The 24,168-nt window shown below is 48.8% G+C and overlaps 6 non-coding genes and 23 pseudogenes across 6 annotated transcripts; all 29 read left to right on the forward strand.

The window, feature by feature from the left end:
• Positions 1–75: 75 nt before the first annotated feature.
• On the forward strand, positions 76–194 carry LOC135604035 (5S ribosomal RNA; annotated as a pseudogene).
• A 350-nt stretch (positions 195–544) lies between these two features.
• On the forward strand, positions 545–663 carry LOC135601766 (5S ribosomal RNA; annotated as a pseudogene).
• Positions 664–1,013: 350 nt separating this feature from the next.
• Positions 1,014–1,132, forward strand: LOC135601392 (5S ribosomal RNA). The gene has a single exon (XR_010483687.1). It is a non-coding gene; the product is annotated as a 5S ribosomal RNA (ribosomal RNA).
• Positions 1,133–1,370: 238 nt separating this feature from the next.
• On the forward strand, positions 1,371–1,489 carry LOC135602877 (5S ribosomal RNA; annotated as a pseudogene).
• Positions 1,490–1,841: 352 nt separating this feature from the next.
• On the forward strand, positions 1,842–1,960 carry LOC135603017 (5S ribosomal RNA; annotated as a pseudogene).
• Positions 1,961–2,310: 350 nt separating this feature from the next.
• Positions 2,311–2,429, forward strand: LOC135601415 (5S ribosomal RNA). Its single transcript, XR_010483710.1, has one exon. It is a non-coding gene; the product is annotated as a 5S ribosomal RNA (ribosomal RNA).
• A 350-nt stretch (positions 2,430–2,779) lies between these two features.
• On the forward strand, positions 2,780–2,898 carry LOC135604033 (5S ribosomal RNA; annotated as a pseudogene).
• A 351-nt stretch (positions 2,899–3,249) lies between these two features.
• Positions 3,250–3,367, forward strand: LOC135603144 (5S ribosomal RNA; annotated as a pseudogene).
• Positions 3,368–3,716: 349 nt separating this feature from the next.
• Positions 3,717–3,835, forward strand: LOC135600115 (5S ribosomal RNA). The gene has a single exon (XR_010482445.1). It is a non-coding gene; the product is annotated as a 5S ribosomal RNA (ribosomal RNA).
• A 350-nt stretch (positions 3,836–4,185) lies between these two features.
• LOC135604276 (5S ribosomal RNA) lies at positions 4,186–4,304 on the forward strand (annotated as a pseudogene).
• A 9,660-nt stretch (positions 4,305–13,964) lies between these two features.
• On the forward strand, positions 13,965–14,083 carry LOC135600560 (5S ribosomal RNA). Its single transcript, XR_010482879.1, has one exon. It is a non-coding gene; the product is annotated as a 5S ribosomal RNA (ribosomal RNA).
• Positions 14,084–14,433: 350 nt separating this feature from the next.
• LOC135601734 (5S ribosomal RNA) lies at positions 14,434–14,552 on the forward strand (annotated as a pseudogene).
• Positions 14,553–15,796: 1,244 nt separating this feature from the next.
• Positions 15,797–15,915, forward strand: LOC135600446 (5S ribosomal RNA). The gene has a single exon (XR_010482767.1). It is a non-coding gene; the product is annotated as a 5S ribosomal RNA (ribosomal RNA).
• A 350-nt stretch (positions 15,916–16,265) lies between these two features.
• Positions 16,266–16,384, forward strand: LOC135601457 (5S ribosomal RNA). Its single transcript, XR_010483750.1, has one exon. It is a non-coding gene; the product is annotated as a 5S ribosomal RNA (ribosomal RNA).
• A 350-nt stretch (positions 16,385–16,734) lies between these two features.
• LOC135604470 (5S ribosomal RNA) lies at positions 16,735–16,853 on the forward strand (annotated as a pseudogene).
• Positions 16,854–17,203: 350 nt separating this feature from the next.
• LOC135602974 (5S ribosomal RNA) lies at positions 17,204–17,322 on the forward strand (annotated as a pseudogene).
• Positions 17,323–17,672: 350 nt separating this feature from the next.
• On the forward strand, positions 17,673–17,791 carry LOC135599412 (5S ribosomal RNA; annotated as a pseudogene).
• Positions 17,792–18,141: 350 nt separating this feature from the next.
• Positions 18,142–18,260, forward strand: LOC135601767 (5S ribosomal RNA; annotated as a pseudogene).
• A 350-nt stretch (positions 18,261–18,610) lies between these two features.
• On the forward strand, positions 18,611–18,729 carry LOC135601798 (5S ribosomal RNA; annotated as a pseudogene).
• A 350-nt stretch (positions 18,730–19,079) lies between these two features.
• On the forward strand, positions 19,080–19,198 carry LOC135602844 (5S ribosomal RNA; annotated as a pseudogene).
• A 350-nt stretch (positions 19,199–19,548) lies between these two features.
• Positions 19,549–19,667, forward strand: LOC135603874 (5S ribosomal RNA; annotated as a pseudogene).
• Positions 19,668–20,017: 350 nt separating this feature from the next.
• Positions 20,018–20,136, forward strand: LOC135601799 (5S ribosomal RNA; annotated as a pseudogene).
• An 817-nt stretch (positions 20,137–20,953) lies between these two features.
• On the forward strand, positions 20,954–21,072 carry LOC135603901 (5S ribosomal RNA; annotated as a pseudogene).
• A 350-nt stretch (positions 21,073–21,422) lies between these two features.
• Positions 21,423–21,541, forward strand: LOC135602410 (5S ribosomal RNA; annotated as a pseudogene).
• Positions 21,542–21,891: 350 nt separating this feature from the next.
• LOC135602318 (5S ribosomal RNA) lies at positions 21,892–22,010 on the forward strand (annotated as a pseudogene).
• A 350-nt stretch (positions 22,011–22,360) lies between these two features.
• Positions 22,361–22,478, forward strand: LOC135604023 (5S ribosomal RNA; annotated as a pseudogene).
• A 350-nt stretch (positions 22,479–22,828) lies between these two features.
• LOC135604502 (5S ribosomal RNA) lies at positions 22,829–22,946 on the forward strand (annotated as a pseudogene).
• Positions 22,947–23,296: 350 nt separating this feature from the next.
• LOC135601773 (5S ribosomal RNA) lies at positions 23,297–23,415 on the forward strand (annotated as a pseudogene).
• A 350-nt stretch (positions 23,416–23,765) lies between these two features.
• Positions 23,766–23,884, forward strand: LOC135601761 (5S ribosomal RNA; annotated as a pseudogene).
• Positions 23,885–24,168: the final 284 nt, after the last annotated feature.

Below are 24,168 nucleotides of genomic sequence, written 5' to 3' on the forward strand. Positions count from 1 at the left end.
CGATGGTTTCGGCACGCGCTTGCCGTGACCGCGGACCGCGACGTGCACATAGGCGAGGGACGAAGCTCGCGAAACGGGTGCAATAATGGCAGCACTAAGTCACCGGATCCCATCAAAACACCGAAGTTAAGCGTGCTTGGGCCAGAGTAGTACTACGATGGGTGACCCCCTCGGAAGTCCTTGTGTTTCACTCCTTTTTGCATCCCGGGACACGAAACATCTCCCGTTGAGCTCCGAGACGATTGTTTTGGGGCTGGAAATTTGCTGTGACCGCTACGCAATCAATATCGAGGGGCTCAAAGAGAGCTTTCCGGATTTGGGTCGCAATAGCGATTCCTAGATCGTTCTAGAAAGTGCCGATGGTTTCGGCACGCGCTTGCCGTGACCGATACGCAGTCGTCGGGCTAGGGCTCGGAGAGAGCTTGCAATAGGGATTTCGTGAACGTTCGAGAAAGCGACGACGGTTTCGCGACGGGCAAGAGGCTCCGGACGTTGATGCGCTGACCGCGACGTGCACATAGGCGAGGGACGAAGCTCGCGAAACGGGTGCGATAATGCCAGCACTAAATCACCGGATCCCATCACAACACCGAAGTTAAGCGTGCTTGGGCCAGAGTAGTACTACGATGGGTGACCCCCTCGGAAGTCCTCGTGTTGCACTCCTTTTTGCATCCCGGGATACGAAACATCTCCCGTAGAGCTCCGAGACGATTGTTTTGGGGCTGGAAATTTGCTGTGACCGCTACGCAGTCAGTATCGAGGGGCTCGGAGAGAGCTTTCCGGATTGGGGTCGCAATAGCGATTCCGAGATCGTTCTAGAAAGTGCCGATGGTTTCGGCATGCGCTTGCCGTGACCGATACGCAGTCGTCGGGCTAGGGCTCGGAGACAGCTTACAATAGGGATTTCGTGAACGATCGAGAAAGCGCCGACGGTATCGTGATGGGCAAGAGGCTCCGGACGTTGATACGCCGACCGTGACGTGCACATAGGCGAGGGACGAAGCACGAGAAACGGGTGCGATAATGCCAGCTCTAAATCACCGGATCCCATCAAAACTCCGAAGTTAAGCGTACTTGAGCCAGAGTAGTACTAGGATGGGTGACCCCCTGGGAAGTCCTCGTGTTGCACTCCTTTTTGCATCCTTGGATACGAAACATCTCCCGTAGAGCTCCGAGATGATTGTTTTGGGGCTGGAAATTTGCTGTAACCGCTACGCAGTCAGTATCGAGGGGCTCGGAGAGAGCTTTCCGGATTGGGGTCGCAATAGCTATTCTGAGATCGTTCTAGAAAGTGACGATGGTTTCGGCACGCGCTTGCCGTGACCGCGGACCGCGACGTGCAAATAGGCGAGGGACGAAGCTCGCGAAACGGGTGCAATAATGGCAGCACTAAATCACCGGTTCCCATCAAAACACCGAAGTTAAGCGTGCTTGGGCCAGAGTAGTACTACAATGGGTGACCCCCTTGGAAGTCCTTGTGTTTCACTCCTTTTTGCATCCCGGGATACGAAACATCTCCCGTTGAACTCCGAGACGATTGTTTTGGGGCTGGAAATTTGCTGTGACCGCTACGCAATCAATATCGAGGGGCTCAAAGAGAGCTTTCCGGATTTGGGTCGCAATAGCGATTCCTAGATCGTTCTAGAAAGTGCCGATGGTTTCGGCACGCGCTTGCCGTGACCGAGATACGCAGTCGTCGGGCTAGGGCTCGGAGAGAGCTTGCAATAGGGATTTCGTGAACGTTCGAGAAAGCGACGACGGTTTCGCGACGGGCAAGAGGCTCCGGACGTTGATGCGCTGACCGCGACGTGCACATAGGCGAGGGACGAAGCTCGCGAAACGGGTGCGATAATGCCAGCACTAAATCACCGGATCACATCAAAACACCGAAGTTAAGCGTGCTTGGGCCAGAGTAGTACTACGATGGGTGACCCCCTCGGAAGTCGTCGTGTTGCACTCCTTTTTGCATCCCGGGATACGAAACATCTCCCGTAGAGCTCCGAGACGATTGTTTTGGGGCTGGAAATTTGCTGTGACCGCTACGCAGTCAGTATCGAGGGGCTCGGAGAGAGCTTTCCTGATTGGGGTCGCAATAGCGATTCCGAGATCGTTCTAGAAAGTGCCGATGGATTCGACACGCGCTTGCCGTGATCGATACGCAGTCGTCGGGCTAGGGCTCGGAGAGAGCTTGCAATAGGGATTTCGTGAACGTTCGAGAAAGCGACGACGGTTTCGCGACGGGCAAGAGGCTCCGGATGTTGATGCGCTGACCGCGACGTGCACATAGGCGAGGGACGAAGCTCACGAAACGGGTGCGATAATGGCAGCACTAAATCACCGGATCCCATCAAAACACCGAAGTTAAGCGTGCTTGGGCCAGAGTAGTACTACGATGGGTGACCGCCTGGGAAGTCCTCGTGTTGCACTCCTTTTTGCATCCCGGGATACGAAACATCTCCCGTAGAGCTCCGAGACGATTGTTTTGGGGCTGGAAATTTGCTGTGACAGCTACGCAGTCAGTATCGAGGGGCTCCGAGAGAGCTTTCCGGATTGGTGTCGCAATAGCGATTCCGAGATCATTCTAGAAAGTGCCGATGGTTTCGGCACGCGCTTGCCGTGACCGATACACAGTCGTCGGGCTAGGGCTCGGAGAGAGCTTGCAATAGGGATTTCGTGAACGTTAGAGAAAGCGACGACGGTTTCGCGACGGGCAAGAGGCTCCGGACGTTGATGCACTGACAGCGACGTGCACATAGGCGAGGGACGAAGCTCGCGAAACGGGTGCGATAATGGTCGCACTAAATCACCGGATCCCATCAAAACACCGAAGTTAAGCGTGCTTGGGCCAGAGTAGTACTACGATGGGTGACCCCCTGGGAAGTCCTCGTGTTGAACTCCTTTTTGCATCCCGGGATACGAAACATCTCCCGTAGAGCTCCGAGACGATTGTTTTGGGGCTGGAAATTTGCTGTGACCGCTACGCAGTCAGTATCGAGGGGCTCCGACAGAGCTTTCCGGATTGGGAATCGCAATAGCGATTCCGAGATCGTTCTAGAAAGTGCCGATGGTTTCGGCTGGCGCTTGCCGTGACCGATACGCAGTCGTCGGGCTAGGGCTCGGAGAGAGCTTGCAATAGGGATTTCGTGAACGTTCGAGAAAGCGACGACGGTTTCGCAACGGGCAAGAGGCTCCGGACGTTGATGCGCTGACCGCGACGTGCACATAGGCGAGGGACGAAGCACGCGAAACGGGTGCGATAATGGCAGCACTAAATCACCGGATCCCATCAAAACACCGAAGTTAAGCGTGCTTGGGCCAGAGTAGTACTACGATGGGTGACCCCCGGGAAGTCCTCGTGTTGCACTCCTTTTTGCATCCCGGGTTACGAAAATCTCCCGTAGAGCTCCGAGACGATTGTTTTGGGGCTGGAAATTTGCTGTGACCGCTACACAGTCAGTATCGACGGGCTCCGAGAGAGCTTTCCGGATTGGGGTCGCAATAGCGATTCCGAGATCGTTCTAGAAAGTGCCGATGGTTTCGGAACGCGTTTGCCGTGACCGATACGCAGTCGTCGGGCTAGGGCTCGGAGAAATCTTGCAATACGGATTTCGTGAACGTTCGAGAAAGCGATGACGGTTTCGCGACGGGCAAGAGGCTCCGGACGTTGATGCGCTGACCGCGACGTGCACATAGGCGAGGGACGAAGCTCGCGAAACGGGTGCGATAATGCCAGCACTAAATCACCGGATCCCATCAAAACACCGAAGTTAAGCGTGCTTGGGCCAGAGTAGTACTACGATGGGTGACCCCCTGGGAAGTCCTCGTGTTGCACTCCTTTTTGCATCCCGGGATACGAAACATCTCCCGTAGAGCTCCGAGACGATTGTTTTGGGGCTGGAAATTTGCTGTAACCGCTACGCAGTCAGTATCGAGGGGCTCGGAGAGAGCTTTCCGGATTGGGGTCGCAATAGCGATTCCGAGATCGTTCTAGAAAGTGTCGATGGTTTCGGCACGTGCTTGCCATGATCGATACGCAATCGTCGGGCTAGGGCTCGGAGAGAGCTTGCAATAGGGATTTCGTGAACGTTCGAGAAAACGACGATGGTTTCGTGACGGGCAAGAGGCTCCGGACGTTGATGTGCCGACCACGACGAGCACATAGGCGAGGGACGAAGCTCGAGAAACGGGTGCGATAATGCCAGCACTAAATCACCGGATCCTATCAAAACACCAAAGTTAAGCGTGCTTGGGCCAGAGTAGTACTACGATGGGTGACACCCTCAGAAGTCCTCGTGTTGCACTCCTTTTTGTTAGGATCGGAGCGGCACTAAGAGGGGGGAGTGAATTAGTGCAGCGGATTAAAACTTCGATTTTAATCAAAATCTTTCGTACGTTATGAACGAAACTTGAGAAATTTAACTTGTAGGCGTATTCTTAAAGTTGCGTAGCAATAGTAATACAAACTAAAGCAGTAAGAAGATTTGCAGTAATGTAAATGACAATAATAAAAAGAAAACCAGAGATTACGCCGATTTTTAGAGTGGTTCGGTCAAATGACCTACTCCACTTGCGAGGCCCCTCTTCGATGAGGCTCCCACCTTCCACTAGCAAGTCTCTTGAAATGGAAGGGTAAACACCCCTCTTACAACCTTTTACAAGCAGCTCAACCTCTTACAAATTTTCAATACGAAAGAAGGAGGAGAACTCTCTAGCAAATTGAAAACAAGACTTGCTAAGACTTTCTAAGACTTTTCTCTCAATCAAAATGCTTCTCAAAAGTTGTAACCTCAGCTGAGATTAGAGGGGTAGTTATAGGCCTCAAGAGGATTCAAATTTTGGGTTTCAAAATTTGAAATCTCTCAGGGTTCCCGGTGCTGGAGGTTCCACCGCCCAGCCAGGCGGTGCCACCGCCCAGCACTCGGGTGCTGGACGGTGCAACCGCCCAGCCAAGGAGGTGTCACCGCCCAGCTCTCGGGTGCTGGGCGGTTTCACCGCCCAGCCAGGCGGTGCCACCGCCTGGCTCTCCGATTCATTGGTTTGGCTTAATTTTAGCCCAAACCAAATCTGACTTTGGGCCCAGTTGGCCCCTAACCAGGATATAGGATTATCTCTTAATCCTAATCCTAATTACAAGTGAACTACATAACACAAAAACATCCTAAGCAAATTTTCAACCGTGAACGTCGAGTCTTGTTCCGGCGAGCTTTCCGACGAACTTCTTCCGACGGACTCCCTGCAAGCTCCCAATCTTTGTGATGACTTTAACGAGTAGCCGAGCCTTCTCGGTGATCTCCGCGAGCCTCCGACGATTTCTTCGGCGAACTTCCGACACGTTCCCGATTTCTTCTCGGATGGTTCCGGCAACATCTCCGATGATTCTTCGGTCTCTTAAACGTCCATCGAGCTCGACTCCGGTATCCTTGCTTTATGTTTTCTGGTTATCGTAGTTAATCCTGCACACTTAACTCAATAATATGGATTAGATCAATTAACCCACCAATTGATTATATCATCAAAATCCGAGATTCAACAATCTCCCCCTTTTTGATGATGACAATCAATTGATGACGGAGTTAAACATAACTCCCCCTATCTATATGCCATATTATGAGAAGATAAAAAACACTTGAATTCCATCCCATTGGATTCAAGCATAACCCGATAAGTTCTAATCGTAGAACTTTATCGTTATCCTCATTAAACAATATAAATTTCAATATAAATTTTGCTACGACAGAAGATAAAGATTTTCAATATAAATTTCATGATATCAAACTTGTGATATTTTCAAGGATTTGCAAGTCATATAGGACATTCATATCACATAAGTTTTTGTAATTCATATTAGTCATGCTATCGTTCTGGTGCAAGTCATCACTTCTCCCCCTTTGTCATCAACAAAAAGAGACAAGCCAGCTAATTGATGATCATAGAAAAAGGTTTATCATTTATCAAAGTTCATCATTCAAATTTGCCAGAAATAGTTTATCCAAAAGACATCATCATCTATGCAGATTAAGACAGTAGTTATCTAAAGGAAAGATCAGTTATCGTACAATCGATGACAACCATGACTTTGTTTTTAAAAGCAAACAGAACAGAATAAAAAGATACATTAATTTAATCCTTAGGAGGTAATCCACAGTGCTGATACATGATATCTATTTTTTCATTCATTTGTCGTAGTGTCTTCAAAATTTCAACTTGTTGATTCTGAATTTGTTCTTGCTGTGATTTGATCTGAGATAGCTCCGCCATAATGATATCTTCAGAGGAGGAAACAGGAGCTGAAGGTGCTGCTCCAAAGGGACTAGGAGGAGGAGATTCATTTCCTATAAGAATTGGTGTTTCGGGTTGTTCTATTGGTGTAGGAATTGGATCCGTCCTTCTAGGCTGCCTAACCCATATGCCATTGCTGAGAGTGCACCTAAGTTTTTTTAGCAGGTTTTTATTTATTATGTTATATCGATCATTTTGAATAGATTCTTCATCGGGTGGTATGCAAATGTCATAGGCATGAAGAATTCTAGTGATTAACCTCCCATATGGCAATATAGTATCTTTAGTCATAATTTCCTGCATGTGTTGGCGAATCAAGTACCCAAAACAATTATGCTGACTGGTCATAATCCAATACATGGTTCCTATCTCTAATTGACTTACTTCGTCAAGATGAAATTGTTTCGGGAATATGATGCTTGTGATAATGTGATGAAGAATTTTAGAGTTGAAAGGCATTAAGTGTTCACAGCTCTTGGGTAGGAAGTCAAGGTTTGGATTTGCAAAAATTGTTTTCACGGCTTCGGAATAGGTTGCTCCTATTTTTTTGACGTCCCATTTACCTTTAAAATAGCATCCCCTATCTTTTTCAGTTATGCCAATTAGCTCACAAATGGTGCTGTCAAAAATTCTAATGGGTGTTCCTAGAATGTAAGTGCTTAGGCTATCATTGTCTTCATATAGGTTGGCATAGAACAATCTCACTAACCGTGGATAGATTGGTTCATCTATTTGTAGTAGAGGTAGAGCTTCTAGTTGAGCAAACCACTTAATGGGATCTAAGTCCTCTAGTTCATCCAAATCAACGTATTTTCCCTTATGGATACATCGTGTTTCAAATTTTGGAAAGCTAAGGGCTACCTCTTTTGATCTAAAAAGGTCATGGTTATATGAATCTCCTTCAATCCTTATTCCTTTTGATCTCTTTGGTGCCATTTTCTAGACAAGATGATGATGAAATTGTGAAAAATAAGCAAGAGAAAGAGAAAAGAAATGAGGGATTTCAAGTGTTACCTTGTGGAGATTATGTTGAGAGATGGAAAGCTTGGACCACCAAGAATCCTTCTCCAATGTTTCTAAGAGGTAGAATGAGGGTTAGAGGGAATGGGAGAGGGTTTTAGAGGGGTCTTTCTTCGGGTTGGGGGCGGTGTCACCGCCGGCCCTAACCCCTCGGGTTAAAAGGGTGACTCGGTCGGTGTCACCGCCAAACTGGTCGGTGTCACCGCCTGGCGCCCGAGCGCCAGTCGGTCCAACCGCCGGATCTGGCGGTGCCACCGCTGGCATCACGCGGAGGAAAGAAAAAAAAATTTCTTCCTTCCTTTTGTTTAGTTTCTTCTCTCAAGATCATAATTTATACTTTAATGGATCATTTTGAATTGTAGAAGAAGGAAGAATTCAAATTTATAAACGAAGGGAAAAGAACGAGTCCTTTTTTTTTTTTTGTGAAGTTCATTTTAGGGACAATTTAGCATGCCTAATTCCCTTCGGATGAATTCAAATTGGTCTTCATTCAAGGCTTTTGTGAATATATCTGCTAATTGATGCTTTGTGTCAATGAATTCTAGGACAACATTATTGTTAAGGACATGATCGCGTATGAAATGATGCCTAACGTCGATGTGCTTAGTTCTAGAATGCTGAATTGGATTTTTAGTAAGGCATATGGCACTAGTATTATCGCATTTTATGGGAATATTTTCAAGGTGAATTCCATAGTCTTCTAATGTATTTTTCATCCAAATTACTTGTGCACAACATGCACTTGCAGCAATGTATTCGGCTTCCGCCATAGATAGTGCAACTGAATTTTGTTTCTTGGAAGTCCAAGAAACAAGTGCATGTCCTAAAAATTGGCATGTTCCGGATGTACTTTTTCTATCTATCCTGCATCCGCCAAAATCGGCATCTACATAAGCTATTAGATCAAAATTTTCAGATTTTGGATACCACAATCCTAAATTTGGAGTTCCTTTAAGATACCTAAATATTCTTTTAACACACTTAAGATGAGATAATTTAGGATTAGATTGAAACCTAGCGCAAAGTCCTACACTAAACATAATATCTGGTCTAGTCGCAGTGAGGTAGAGTAGACTACCTATCATTCCCCTATATGTTTTTTGATCGAAACTTTCACCATTTTCATCCATATCTAACTTAGTCGCAGTACTCATAGGGGTGTTTATTGCTTTTGAATTATCCATGTTAAATTATTTTAACAATTCTAATGTATATTTGGATTGGTTAAGAAATATACCATCACTAAGTTGTTTGATTTGTAATCCCAAAAAGAAAGTTAATTCACCCATTAAACTCATTTCAAATTCAAGACTCATACATTTGGCAAATGATTCACATAGTGATTCATCCGAAGAGCCAAACACAATATCGTCAACATAAATTTGCACAATAAGAAAATTATTTTCAAAATGTTTAATAAACAATGTAGTATCAACCTTGCCTTTGGTAAAATTATTTAAAATAAGAAAGGAACTAAGCCTTTCATACCAAGCTCTAGGAGCTTGTTTTAAGCCATAGAGAGCTTTAGTCAATTTGAATACATGATTAGGAAGAAGAGAATTTTCAAATCCGGGAGGTTGTTCGACAAATACTTCTTCGGAAATAAAACCATTCAAGAAAGCACTTTTAACATCCATTTGAAATAGTTTAAAATTATTACTACTAGCATAGGCAAGGAGCATCCTTATGGCTTCTAATCGAGCCACGGGAGCGAAGGTTTCTTCGTAATCGATACCTTCTTCTTGGTTGAAACCTTTGGCCACTAATCTAGCCTTGTTTCTAACCATGATACCATTTTCGTCTTGCTTGTTTCTAAAGACCCACTTAGTACCTATGACTAAGTGGTCACTTGGTCTAGGAACAAGCTTCCATACCTCATTCCTCTCAAATTGGTTCAATTCTTCTTGCATTGCAATGATCCAAAAATCATCTTTTAAGGCTTCGTCAATGCATTTAGGTTCAATTTGAGAAAGGAAAGCGGCGTTAGCACAGAAATTTTGAAAGAAGAACGAGTTTGAACCCCTTTTGATGTATCTCCTATAATTTGCTCTTTTGGATGAGCATCTACATACTTCCATTCTTTTGGTAAAGAAATTTCGGAAGAAGATGCATTCAAATGGCTATTTTGAGGAGAGGGTTCATTTAAATTCAAATTATCAAAATCAAGATCATCATCAAAATCATTTTTCTTTAAATCGGAAATTTCATTAAAAACTATATGAATAGATTCTTCAATTACTAAAGTTCTTTTATTAAAAACCCGAAAAGCTTTAGAAACGGAAGAGTAACCAAGAAAGATGCCTTCATCGGATTTAGCATCAAATTTTCCTAAAGCATCCCTTTCATTTAAAATAAAGCATTTATAACCAAAAACTTTAAAATAGGAGATGTTTGGTTTTTTGTTATTCCATAATTCATAGGGAGTTTTGGATAAGGATGGTCTTATTAGGACTCTATTCATGATGTAGCAAGCCGTATTTACGGCTTCGGCCCAAAAGTACTTAGGTAAACTATGTTCATTCAACATAGTTCTTGCCATTTCTTGTAGGTTTCTATTTTTCCTTTCAACTACTCCATTTTGTTGAGGATTTCTTGGAGTTGAGAAGTTGTGATTGTACCCATTAATTTCGCAAAAATTTTGAAAGTCACGGTTTCGGAATTCACCACCGTGATCACTCCGAATTGATGAAATCATGAAGCCTTTTTCGTTTTGAGTGAGTTTACAAAATTTAGAGAAACACTTGAAGCAATCACTTTTGTGAGCTAAGAAATAGGTCCAAGTGTATCTAGAGTAGTCATCCACAATCACAAAAACATATTTGCTTCCACCTAGACTTGTTGTATCAATTGGTCCAAATAGGTCCAAATGGATCAATTGTAATGGTCTAGTAGTGCTAATTTGATTTTTTGGTTTGAAGCTTGTTTTTATTTGTTTGCCTAGTTGACATGCATCGCATACTTTGTCCTTAATAAACTTTATATTTGGAATTCCTCGTACTAATTCTTGAGATGAGATCTTAGATATTGTTTTCATGCTTGCATGGCCTAATCTCCTATGCCAAAGCCAAGCATCATCATTTACGACGGAGAAGCACATTTCATTACTTAGTTCATCAAGATTGATGGTATAGACATTATTTTGTTTTAAAGCAATCATAGTCATGTTATGATTTGGTTTTTCAATAATGCACATATTTGATTCAAATCTAACGATGTAACCTTTATCGCATAGTTGACTAATACTCAAGAGATTATGTTTCAATCCATCAACTAGTAAGACATCATCAATGGAAAAATTAAATTTGTTACCAATAGTTCCCTTGCCAATGATTTTGCCCTTGTTGTTGTCTCCGAAGGTAACGTACCCTTCTTCTTTGCTAGTGAGCATAGAGAAATGAGATGGATCTCCAGTCATATGTCTTGAGCATCCACTATCGAGATACCATCTCTTGCTCCTAGCTTGTGGGTTTGTCTACAAAAGATGATGATTTTTAGGTACCCATTTGATTTTGGGTGCCTCAAAAATTGACCCACTAACTTTGTTATTTATGATTGAATTCTTTATAGTTTCTTTAGGAACCCATATTAATTTTTGTGAACTAATTTTCCTAAATGGGCATTTGTAGGCAATATGTCCGGATTTGCAACAAAAGTTGCATTTCATATAAGAGGAAACATGTAATGTAGGTCCTTTTATGAAAGTGGTAGGATTTTGATGTAATCCTTTTACAAATCCAATTCCATTTCTATTTGCGATGTGACCCTTGTGTGCAAGGATCATATCTAATCCTTTGCTACCAACCTTAAACTTGTTTAAGGTTTCCTTAAGAAGCAAATTTTCATTTTTTATTGCTTCTAAGTGCTCACACTTAGAGCATGGAGGAGTTTGAAGACTATCAAACTTATCTTGTAGCAAAGCATGCTCTTTCTTTAAGATACTTAACTTCTTGCTAACAGTTCTACATTCATCAAATAATTCATGAAAAGCGATAGATAGTTCTTCAAAAGATAAATCTTCATTAAATAAATCACATACCTCTTCTCCTAACGCCATTAGCGCGTAATGAGCAACTTGCTCGGTGTTGGACTCCTCTTCTTCGGATGCGCTTGAATCATCCCACGTTGCCTTGAACGCCTTCTTCTTTGATGTTCTCTTTTTGGCTTGAGGACAATCGTTCTTATAGTGTCCCGGTTTTTTGCATTCATAGCAAATCACTTGGTCCTTCTTTTGTTCAAATTTATTTTTTGTATTATTTTTAAATCTGTTCTTTCTTAAATATTTTTTAAATTTTTGAGTCAAAAGTGCAATGTCATTGTCACTGTCCTCATCACTTGATGTTCCTTTCAAGTGGTCTTCTTGTGATTTGAGTGCCATATCCTTCCTGTTCTTTGGAAGGGGGTTCTCGAGCTCGTCATGAGCTTGACATGTCATTTCGTAGGTCATTAGAGACCCAATGAGTTCTTCAAGAGGGAATGCTTTAAGGTCTTTGGCCTCTTGAATGGCCGTAACTTTTGGATCCCAACTTTTAAGGAGGGACCTTAAGATTTTAGTTACTAGTTCAAAGTTAGTAAAATCTTTACCAAGAGCTTTGAATCCATTGATGACATCCGTAAACCGGGTGTACATGTCTCCGATGGACTCACTTGGTTTCATTCGGAAAAGTTCGTAAGAGTGCACAAGGATGTTGATTTTGGACTCTTTCACTCGGCTAGTGCCTTCATGAGTGACCTCAAGAGTTCTCCAAATATCAAAAGCCGAATCACACATTGAAACACGATTAAATTCGTTTTTGTCTAGTGCACAAAACAAGGCATTCATAGCCTTTGCATTTAAAGCAAAAACCTTCTTCTCCGATTCATCCCATTCGCTCATGGGAAGAGAAGATTTTTGAAATCCATTCTCGACAATAGACCAAAGCTCAAAGTCCATAGAAATGAGGAAGATTCTCATGCGAGTCTTCCAATATGTGTAATCCGACCCATTAAACAAAGGTGGTCGTGCAATAGAATGGCCCTCTTGCATGCCGGAGTAAGCCATCTCTCTTGGGTATTAAACCAAATATGAGAGATAACCTTGCTCTGATACCACTTGTTAGGATCGGAGCGGCACTAAGAGGGGGGGGTGAATTAGTGCAGCGGATTAAAACTTTGATTTTAATCAAAATCTTTCGTACGTTAAGAACGAAACTTGAGAAATTTAACTTGAAGGCGTATTCTTAAAGTTGCGCAGCAAGAGTAATACAAACTAAAGCAGTAAGAAGATTTGCAGTAATGTAAATGACAATAATAAAAAGCAAACCAGAGATTACGCCGATTTTTAGAGTGGTTCGGTCAAATGACCTACTCCACTTGCGAGGCCCCTCTTCGATGAGGCTCCCACCTTCCACTAGCAAGTCTCTTGAAATGGAAGGGTAAACACCCCTCTTACAACCTTTTACAAGCAGCTCAACCTCTTACAAATTTTCAATACGAAAGAAGGAGGAGAACTCTCTAGCAAATTGAAAACAAGACTTGCTAAGACTTTCTAAGACTTTTCTCTCAATCAAAATGCTTCTCAAAAGTTGTAACCTCAGCTGAGATTAGAGGGGTATTTATAGGCCTCAAGAGGATTCAAATTTTGGGTTTCAAAATTTGAAATCTCTTAGGGTTTCCGGTGCTGGAGGTTCCACCGCCCAGCCAGGCGGTGCCACCGCCCAGCACTCGGGTGCTGGACGGTGCAACCGCCCAGCCAAGGAGGTGTCACCGCCCAGCTCTCGGGTGCTGGGCGGTTTCACCGCCCAGCCAGGCGGTGCCACCGCCTGGCTCTCCGATTCATTGGTTTGGCTTAATTTTAGCCCAAACCAAATCTGACTTTGGGTCCAGTTGGCCCCTAACCAGGATATAGGATTATCTCTTAATCCTAATCCTAATTACAAGTGAACTACATAACACAAAAACATCCTAAGCAAATTTTCAATCGCAAACGTCGAGTCTTGTTCCGGCGAGCTTTCCGACGAACTTCTTCCGACGGACTCCCTGCAAGCTCCCAATCTTTGTGATGACTTTAACGAGTAGCCGAGCCTTCTCGGTAATCTCCGCGAGCCTCCGACGATTTCTTCTCTGAACTTCCGACACGTTCCCGATTTCTTCTCGGATGGTTCCGGCAGCATCTCCGATGATTCTTCGGTCTCTTAAACGTCCATCGAGCTCGACTCCGGTATCCTTGCTTTATGTTTTCTGGTTATCGTAGTTAATCCTGCACACTTAACTCAATAATATGGATTAGATCAATTAACCCACCAATTGATTATATCATCAAAATCCGAGATTCAACACTTTTTGCATCCCGGCATACGAAACATCTCCCGTAGAGCTCCGAGACGATTGTTTTGGGGCTGGAAATTTGCTGTGACCGCTACGCAGTCAGTATCGAGGGGCTCGGAGAGAGCTTTCCGGATTGGGGTCGCAATAGCAATTCCGAGATCGTTCTAGAAAGTGCCGATGGTTTCGGCACGCGCTTGCCTTGACCGATACGCAGTCGTCGGGCTAGGGCTCGGAGAGAGCTTGCAATAGGGATTTCGTGAACGTTCGAGAAAGCGACGACGGTTTCGTGACGGGCAAGAGGCTCCGGACGTTGCTGCGCCGACCGCGACGTGCACATAGGCGAGGGACGAAGCTCGAGAAACGGGTGGGATAATGCCAGCACTAAAACACCGGATCCCATCAAAACACCGAAGTTAAGCGTGCTTGGGCCAGAGTAGTACTATGATGGGTGACCCCCTGAGAAGTCCTCGTGTTGCACTCCTTTTTGCATCCCGGGATACTAAACATCTCCCGTTGAGCTCTGAGACGATTGTTTTGGGGCTGGAAATTTGCTGTGACCCCTACGCAGTCAGTATCGAGGGGCTCGGAGAGAGCTTTCCGGATTGGGGTCGCAATAGCGATTCCGAGATCGTTCAAGAAAGTGCCGATGGTTTCGGCACGCGCTTGCCGTGACCGATACGCAGTCGTCGGGCTAGGGCTCGGAGAGAGCTTGCAATAGGGATTTCGTGAACGTTCGAGAAAGCGTCGACGGTTTCGTGACGGGCAAGAGGCTCCGGACGTTGATACGCCGACCGCGACGTGCACATAGGCGAGGGACGAAGCACGCGAAACGGGTGCGATAATGCCAGCTCTAAATCACCGGATCCCATCAAAACTCCGAAGTTAAGTGTGCTTGAGTCAGAGTAGTACTAGGATGGGTGACCCCCTGGGAAGTCCTCGTGTTGCACTCCTTTTTGCATCCTTGGATACGAAACATCTCCCGTAGAGCTCCGAGACGATTATTTTGGGGCTGGAAATTTGCTGTGACCGCTACGCAGTCAGTATCGAGGGGCTCGGAGAGAGCTTTCCGGATTGGGGTCGCAATAGCGATTCCGAGATCGTTCTAGAAAGTGCCGATGGTTTCGGCACGTGCTTGCCTTGACCGATACGCAGTCGTCGGGCTAGGGCTCGGAGAGAGCTTGCAATAGGGATTTCGTGAACGTTCGAGAAAGCGACGACGGTTTCGTGACGGGCAAGAGGCTCCTGTAATATCCCATTAGTCCCACATCGGAAGTGGGGAATGTGTGTGATTAGCTTATAAGGGCCTGATGAGTGTACTACGTTACCTCCCGCTTAAGCATTTTGGTCCGCCGTTGAGGACCAAAATGGAGTTATTGGCCAGTTAGCTCATCAGACCCGGGTCGTGACATTTGGTATCAGAGCCGACCTAGCATTAGGGCAGGGTGAGAGGGCTGCAGTAGGAAAGGGCTACCCGTGGATGGAGTCAGAGAACTCATCACGGCGTGGAGCCACCACTGAGTTAAACCTCACATGCACTATGCTAGGGTTCGATCTGGGATATGTCAGGCCTTGACGAGGACGTCAAGCTAATTGAGTTGGGGATAGTGTAATATCCCATTAGTCCCACATCGGAAGTGGGGAATGTGTGTGATTAGCTTATAAGGGCATGATGAGTGTACTACGTTACCTCCCGCTTAAGCATTTTGGTCCGCCGTTGAGGACCAAAATGGAGTTATTGGCCAGTTAGCTCATCAGACCCGGGTCGTGACATTTGGTATCAGAGCCGATCTAGCATTAGGGCAGGGTGAGAGGGCTGCAGTAGGAAAGGGCTACCCGTGGATGGAGTCAGAGAACTCGTCACGGCGTGGAGCCACCACTGAGTTAAACCTCACATGCACTATGCTAGGGTTCGATCTGGGATATGTCAGGCCTTGACGAGGACGTCAAGCTAATTGAGTTGGGGATAGTGTAATATCCCATTAGTCCCACATCGGAAGTGGGGAATGTGTGTGATTAGCTTATAAGGGCCTGATGAGTGTACTACGTTACCTCCCGCTTAAGCATTTTGGTCCGCCGTTGAGGACCAAAATGGAGTTATTGGCCAGTTAGCTCATCAGACCCGGGTCGTGACAGCTCCGGACGTTGCTGCGCCGACCACGACGTGCACATAGGCGAGGGACGAAGCTCGCGAAACGGGTGGGATAATGCCAGCACTAAAACACCGGATCCCATCAAAACACCGAAGTTAAGCGTGCTTGGGCCAGAGTAGTACTACGATGGGTGACCCCCTGGGAAGTCCTCGTGTTGCACTCCTTTTTGCATCCCGGGATACGAAACATCTTCCGTAGAGCTCCGAGACGATTGTTTTGGGGCTGAAAATTTGCTGTGACCGCTACGCAGTCAGTATCGAGGGGCTCCGAGAGAGCTTTCCGGATTGGGGTCGCAATAGCGATTTCGAGATCGTTCTAGAAAGTGCCGATGGTTTCGGCACGCGCTTCCCGTGACCGATACGCAGTCGTCGGGCTAGGGCTCGGAGAGAGCTTGCAATAGGGATTTCGTGAACGTTCGAGAAAGCGACGACGGTTTCGCGACGGGCAAGAGGCTCCGGACGTTGATACGCTGACCGCGACGTGCACATAGGCGAGGGACGAAGCTCGCGAAACGGGTGCGATAATGGCAGCACTAAATCACCGGATCCCATCAAAACACCGAAGTTAAGCGTGCTTGGGCCAGAGTAGTACTACGATGGGTGACCCCCTGGGAAGTCCTCGTGTTGCACTCCTTTTTGCATCCCGGGATTCGAAACATCTCCGGTAGAGCTCCGAGACGATTGTTTTGGGGCTGAAAATTTGCTGTGACTGCTATGCAGTCAGTATCGAGGGGCTTCGAGAGAGCTTTCCGGATTGGGGTCGCAATAGCGATTCCGAGATCATTCTAGAAAGTGCCGATGGTTTCGGCACGCGCTTGCCGTGACCGATACGCAGTCGTCGGGCTAGGGCACGGAGAGAGCTTGCAATAGGGATTTCGTGAACGTTCGAGAAAGCGACGACGGTTTCGCGACGGGCAAGAGACTCCGGACGTTGATGCGCTGACCGCGTCGTGCACATAGGCGAGGGACGAAGCTCGCGAAACGGGTGCGATAATGGCAGCACTAAATCACCGGATCCCATCAATACACCGAATTTAAGCGTGCTTGGGCCATAGTAGTACTACGATGGGTGACCCCCTGGGAAGTCCTCGTGTTGCACTCCTTTTTGCATCCTGGGATACAAAACATCTCTCGTAGAGCTCCGAGACGATTGTTTTGGGGCTGGAAATTTTCTGTGACCGGTACGCTGTCAGTATCGAGGGGCTCCGAGAGAGCTTTCCGGATTGGGGTCGCAATAGCGATTCCGAGATTATTCTAGAAAGTGCCGATGGTTTCGGCATGCGCTTGCCGTGACCGATACGCACTCGTCTGGCTAGGGGTCGGAGAGAGCTTGCAATAGGGATTTCCTGAACGTTCGAGAAAGCGACGACGGTTTCGCGACGGGCAAGAGGCTCCGGACGTTGATACGCCGACCGCGACGTGCACATAGGCGAGGGACGAAGCTCGCGAAACGGGTGCGATAATGGCAGCACTAAATCACCGGATCCCATCAAAACACCGAAGTTAAGCGTGCTTGGGCCATAGTAGTACTACGATGGGTGACCCCCTGGGAAGTCCTCGTGTTGCACTCCTTTTTGCATCCCGGGATACGAAACATCTCCCGTAGAGCTCTGAGACGATTGTTTTGAGGCTGGAAATTTGCTGTGACCGCTACGCCGTCAGTATCGAGGGGCTCCGAGAGAGCTTTTCGGATTGGGGTCGCAATAGCGATTCCGAGATCGTTCTAGAAAGTGCCGATGGTTTCGGCACGCGCCTGCCGTGACCGATACGCAGTCTTCGGGCTTGGGCTCGGAGAGAGCTAGCAATAGGGATTTCGTGAACGTTCGAGAAAGCGACGACGGTTTCGCGACGGGCAAGAGGCTCCGGACGTTGATACGCTGACCGCGACGTGCACATAGGCGAGGGACGAAGCTCGCGAAACGGGTGCGATAATGGCAGCAATAAATCACCGTATCCCATCAAAACACCGAAGTTAAGCGTGCTTGGGCCATAGTAGTACTACGATGGGTGACCCCCTGGGAAGTCCTCGTGTAGCACTCCTTTTTGCATCCTGGGATACGAAACATCTCCCGTAGAGCTCCGAGACGATTGTTTTGGGGCTGGAAATTTGCTGTGACCGCTATGCAGTCAGTATCGAGGGGCTCCGAGAGAGCTTTCCGGATTGGGGTCGCAATAGCGATTCCGAGATCATTCTAGAAAGTGCCGATGGTTTCGGCACGCACTTGCCGTGACCGATACGTAGTCGTCGGGCTAGGGCTCGGAGATAGCTTGCAATAGGGATTTCGTGAACGTTCGAGAAAGCGACGACGTTTTCGCGACGGGCAAGAGGCTCCGGACGTTGATGCGCTGATCGCGACGTGCACATAGGCGAGGGACGAAGCTCGCGAAATGTGTGCGATAATGGCAGCACTAAATCACCGGATCCCATCAAAACACCGAAGTTAAGCGTGCTTGGGCCAGAGTAGTACTACGATGGGTGACCCCCTGGGAAGTCCTCGTGTTGCACTCCTTTTTGCATCCCGGGATACGAAACATCTCCCGTAGAGCTCCGAGATGATTGTTTTGGGGCTGGAAATTTGCTGTGACCGCTACGCAGTCAGTATCGAGGGGCTCCGAGAGAGCTTTCCGGATTGGGGTCGCAATAGCGATTCCGAGATCGTTCTAGAAAGTGCCGATGGTTTCGGTACGCGCTTGCCGTGACCGATACGCAGTCGTCGGGCTAGGGCTCGGAGAGAGCTTGCAATAGGGATTTCGTGAACGTTCGAGAAAGCGACGACTGTTTCGCGACGGGCAAGAGGCTGCGGACGTTGATGCGCTGACCGCGACGTGCACATAGGCGAGGGACGAAGCTCGCGAAACGGGTGCGATAATGGCAGCACTAACTCACCGGATCCCATCAAAACACCGAAGTTAAGCGTGCTTGGGCCAGAGTAGTACTACGATGGGTGACCCCCTGGGAAGTCCTCGTGTTGCACTCCTTTTTGCATCCCGGGATACGAAACATCTCCCGTAGAGCTCCGAGACGATTGTTTTGGGGTTGGAAATTTGCTGTGACCGCTACGCTGTCAGTATCGAGGGGCTCCGAGGGAGCTTTCCGGATTGGGGTCGCAATAGCGATTCCGAGATCGTTCTAGAAAGTGCCGATGGTTTCGGCACGCGCTTGCCATGACCGATACGCAGTCGTCGGGCTAGGGCTCGGAGAGAGCTTGCAATAGGGATTTCGTGAACGTTCGAGAAAGCGACGACGGTTTCGCGACGGGCAAGAGGCTCCGGACGTTGATGCGCTGACCGCGACGTGCACATAGGCGAGGGACGAAGCTCGTGAAACGGGTGCGATAATGGCTGCACTAATTCACCGGATCCCATCAAAACACCGAAGTAAAGCGTGCTTGGGCCAGAGTAGTACTACGATGGGTGACCCCTTGGGAAGTCCTCGTGTTGCACTCCTTTTTGCATCCCGGGATACGAAACATCTCCCGTAGAGCTCCGAGACGATTGTTTTGGGGCTGGAAATTTGCTGTGACCGCTACGCAGACAGTATCGTGGGGCTCCGAGAGAGCTTTCCGGATTGGGGTCGCAATAGCGATTCCGAGATCGTTCTAGAAAGTGCCGATGGTTTCGGCACGCGCTTGCCGTGACCGATACGCAGTCGTCGGGCGAGGGCTCGGAGAGAGCTTGCAATAGGGATTTCGTGAACGTTCGAGAAAGCGACGACGGTTTCGCGACGGGCAAGAGGCTCCGGACGTTGATGCGCTGACCGCGACGTGCACATAGGCGAGGGACGAAGCTCGCGAAACGGGTGCGATAATGGCAGCACTAAATCACCGGATCCCATCAAAACACCGAAGTTAAGCGAGCTTGGGCCATAGTAGTACTACGATGGGTGACCCCCTGGGAAGTCCTCGTGTTGCACTCCTTTTTGCATCCCGGGATACGAAACACCTCTCGTAGAGCTCCGAGACGATTGTTTTGGGGCTGAAAATTTGCTGTGACCGCTACGCGGTCAGTATCGAGGGGCTCCGAGAGTGCTTTCCGGATTGGGGTCGCAATAGCGATTCCGAGATCGTTCTAGAAAGTGCCGATGGTTTTGGCACGCGCTTGCCGTGACCGATACGCAGTCGTCGGGCTAGGGCTCGGAGAGAGCTTGCAATAGGGATTTCGTGAACGTTTGAGAAAGCGACGACGGTTTCGCGACGGGCAAGAGGCTCCGGACGTTGATGCGCTGACCGCGACGTGCACATAGGCGAGGGACGAAGCTCGCGAAACGGGTGCGATAATGGCAGCACTAACTCACCGGATCCCATCAAAACACCGAAGTTAAGCGTGCTTGGGCCAGAGTAGTACTACGATGGGTGACCCCCTGGGAAGTCCTCGTGTTGCACTCCTTTTTGCATCCCGGGATACGAAACATCTCGCGTAGAGCTCCGAGACGATTGTTTTGGGGCTGGAAATTTGCTGTGACCGCTACGCAGTCAGTATCGAGGGGCTCCGAGAGAGCTTTCCGGATTGGGGTCGCAATAGCGATACCGAGATCGTTCTAGAAAGTGCCGATGGTTTCAGCACGCGCTTGCCGTGACCGATACGCAGTCGTCGGGCTAGGGCTCGGAGAGAGCTTGCAATAGGGATTTCGTGAACGTTCGAGAAAGCGACGACGGTTTCGCGACGGGCAAGAGGCTCCGGACGTTGATGCGCTGACCGCGACGTGCACATAGGCGAGACACGAAGCTCGCGAATCGGGTTGGATCATGGCAGCACTAAATCACCGGATCCCATCAAAACACCGAAGTTAAGCGTGCTTGGGCCATTGTAGTACTACGATGGGTGCCCCCTGGGAAGTCCTCTGTTGCACTCCTTTTTGCATCCCGGGATACGAAACATCTCCCGTAGAGCTCCGAGACGATTGATTTGGGGCTGGAAATTTGCTGTGACCGCTACGCAGTTAGTATCGAGGGGCTCCGAGAGAGCTTTCCGGATTAAGGTCGCAATAGCGATTCCGAGATCGTTCTAGAAAGTGCCGATGGTTTCGGCACGCGCTTGCCGTGACCGATACGCAGTCGTCGGGCTAGGGCTCGGAGAGAGCTTGCAATAGGGATTTCGTGAACGTTCGAGAAAGCGACGACGGTTTCGCGACGGGCAAGAGGCTCCAGACGTTGATGCGCTGACCGCGACGTGCACATAGGCGAGGGACGAAGCTCGCGAAACGGGTGCGATAATGGCAGCACTAAATCACCGGATCCCATCAAAACACCGAAGTTAAGCGTGCTTGGGCCATAGTAGTACTACGATGGGTGACCCCCTGGGAAGTCCTCGTGTAGCACTCCTTTTTGCATCCTGGGATACGAAACATCTCCCGTAGAGCTCCGAGATGATTGTTTTGGGGCTGGAAATTTGCTGTGACCGCTATGCAGTCAGTATCGAGGGGCTCCGAGAGAGCTTTCCGGATTGGGGTCGCAATAGCGATTCCGAGATCATTCTAGAAAGTGCCGATGGTTTCGGCACGCGCTTGCCGTGACCGATACGCAGTCGTCGGGCTAGGGCTCGGAGAGAGCTTGCAATAGGGATTTCGTGAACGTTCGAGAAAGCGACGACGGTTTCGCGATGGGCAAGAGGCTCCGGACGTTGATACGCCGACCGCGACGTGCACATAGGCGAGGGACGAAGCTCGCAAAACGGGTGCGATAATGGCAGCACTAAATCACCGGATCCCATCAAAACATCGAAGTTAAGCGTGCTTGGGCCAGAGTAGTACTACGATGGGTGACCCCCTGGGAAGTCCTCGTGTTGCACTCCTTTTTGCATCCCGGGATACGAAACATCTCCCGTAGAGCTCCGAGACGATTGTTTTGGGGCTGGAAATTGGCTGTGACCGCTACGCCGTCAGTATCGAGGGGCTCCGAGAGAGCTTTCCGGATTGGGGTCGCAATAGCGATTCCGAGATCGTTCTAGAAAGTGCCGATGGTTTCGGCACGCGCTTGCCGTGACCGATACGCAGTCGTCGGGCTAGGGCTCGGAGAGAGCTTGCAATAGGGATTTCGTGAACGTTCGAGAAAGCGACGACGGTTTCACGACGGGCAAGAGGCTCCGGACGTTGATGCGCTGACCGCGACGTGCACATAGGCGAGGGACGAAGCTCGCGAAACGGGTGCGATAATGGCTGCACTAAATCACCGGATCCCATCAAAACACCGAAGTTAAGCGTGCTTGGGCCAGAGTAGTACTACGATGGGTTACCCCCTGGGAAGTCCTCGTGTTGCACTCCTTTTTGCATCCCGGGATACGAAACATCTCCCGTAGAGCTCCGAGACGATTGTTTTGGGGCTGGAAATTTGCTGTGACCGCTACGCTGTCAGTATCGAGGGGCTCCGAGAGAGCTTTCCGGATTGGGGTCGCAATAGCGATTCCGAGATCGTTCTAGAAAGTGCCGATGGTTTCGGCACGCGCTTGCCGTGACCGATACACAGTCGTCGGGCTAGGGCTCGGAGAGAGCTTGCAATAGGGATTTCGTGAACGTTCGAGAAAGCGACGACGGTTTCGCGACGGGCAAGAGGCTCCGGACGTTGATGCGCTGACCGCGACGTGCACATAGGCGAGGGACGAAGCTCGTGAAACGGGTGGGATAATGGCAGCACTAAATCACCGGATCCCATCAAAACACCGAAGTTAAGCGTGCTTGGGCCAGAGTAGTACTACGATGGGTGCCCCCTGGGAAGTCCTCGTGTTGCACTCCTTTTTGCATCCCGGGATACGAAACATCTCCCGTAGAGCTCCGAGACGATTGATTTTGGGCTGGAAATTTGCTGTGACCGCTACGCAGTCAGTATCGAGGGGCTCGGAGAGAGCTTTCCGGATTGGGGTCGCAATAGCGATTCCGAGATCATTCTAGAAAGTGCCGATGGTTTCGGCACGCGCTTGCCGTGACCGATACGCAGTCGTCGGGCTAGGGCTCGGAGAGAGCTTGCAATAGGGATTTCGTGAACGTTCGAGAAAGCGACGACGGTTTCGCGATGGGCAAGAGGCTCCGGACGTTGATACGCCGACCGCGACGTGCACATAGGCGAGGGACGAAGCTCGCAAAACGGGTGCGATAATGGCAGCACTAAATCACCGGATCCCATCAAAACATCGAAGTTAAGCGTGCTTGGGCCAGAGTAGTACTACGATGGGTGCCCCCTGGGAAGTCCTCGTGTAGCACTCCTTTTTGCATCCTGGGATACGAAACATCTCCCGTAGAGCTCTGAGACGATTGTTTTGGGGCTGGAAATTTGCTGTGACCGCTATGCAGTCAGTATCGAGGGGCTCCGAGAGAGCTTTCCGGATTGGGGTCGCAATAGCGATTCCGAGATCGTTCTAGAAAGTGCCGATGGTTTCGGCACGCGCTTGCCGTGACCGATACGCAGTCGTCGGGCTAGGGCTCGGAGAGAGCTTGCAATAGGGATTTCGTGAACGTTCGAGAAAGCGACGACGGTTTCGCGACGGGCAAGAGGCTCCGGACGTTGATACGCCGACCGCGACGTGCACATAGGCGAGGGACGAAGCTCGCAAAACGGGTGCGATAATGGCAGCACTAAATCACCGGATCCCATCAAAACACCGAAGTTAAGCGTGCTTGGGCCAGAGTAGTACTGCGATGGGTGACCCCGTGGGAAGTCCTCGTGTTGCACTCCTTTTTGCATCCCGGGATACGAAACATCTCCCGTAGAGCTCCGAGACGATTGTTTTGGGGCTGGAAATTTGCTGTGCCCGCTACGCAGTCAGTATCGAGGGGCTCCGAGAGAGCTTTCCGGATTGCGGTCGCAATAGCGATTCCGAGATCGTTCTAGAAAGTGCCGATGGTTTCGGCACGCGCTTGCCGTGACCGATACGCAGTCGTCGGGCTAGGGCTCGGAGAGAGCTTGCAATAGGAATTTCGTGAACGTTCGAGAAAGCGACGACGGTTTCGCGACGGGCAAGAGGCTCCGGACGTTGATACGCCGACCGCGACGTGCACATAGGCGAGGGACGAAGCTCGCAAAACGGGTGCGATAATGGCAGCACTAAATCACCGGATCCCATTAAAACACCGAAGTTAAGCGTGCTTGGGCCAGAGTAGTACTACGATGGGTGACCCCCTGGGAAGTCCTCGTGTTGCACTCCTTTTTGCATCCCGGGATACGAAACATCTCCCGTAGAGCTCCGAGACGATTGTTTTGGGGCTGAAAATTTGCTGTGACCGCTACGCCGTCAGTATCGAGGGGCTCCGAGAGAGCTTTCCGGATTGGGGTCGCAATAGCGATTCCGAGATCGTTCTAGAAAGTGCCGATGGTTTCGGCACGCGCTTGCCGTGACCGATACGCAGTCGTCGGGCTAGGGCTCGGAGAGAGCTTGCAATAGGGATTTCGTGAACGTCCGAGAAAGCGACGACGGTTTCACGACGGGCA

This window comes from Musa acuminata, chromosome BXJ2-1 (genome assembly GCF_036884655.1).
Source record: "Musa acuminata AAA Group cultivar baxijiao chromosome BXJ2-1, Cavendish_Baxijiao_AAA, whole genome shotgun sequence".
In the NCBI taxonomy this organism is placed as follows: domain Eukaryota; kingdom Viridiplantae; phylum Streptophyta; class Magnoliopsida; order Zingiberales; family Musaceae; genus Musa; species Musa acuminata.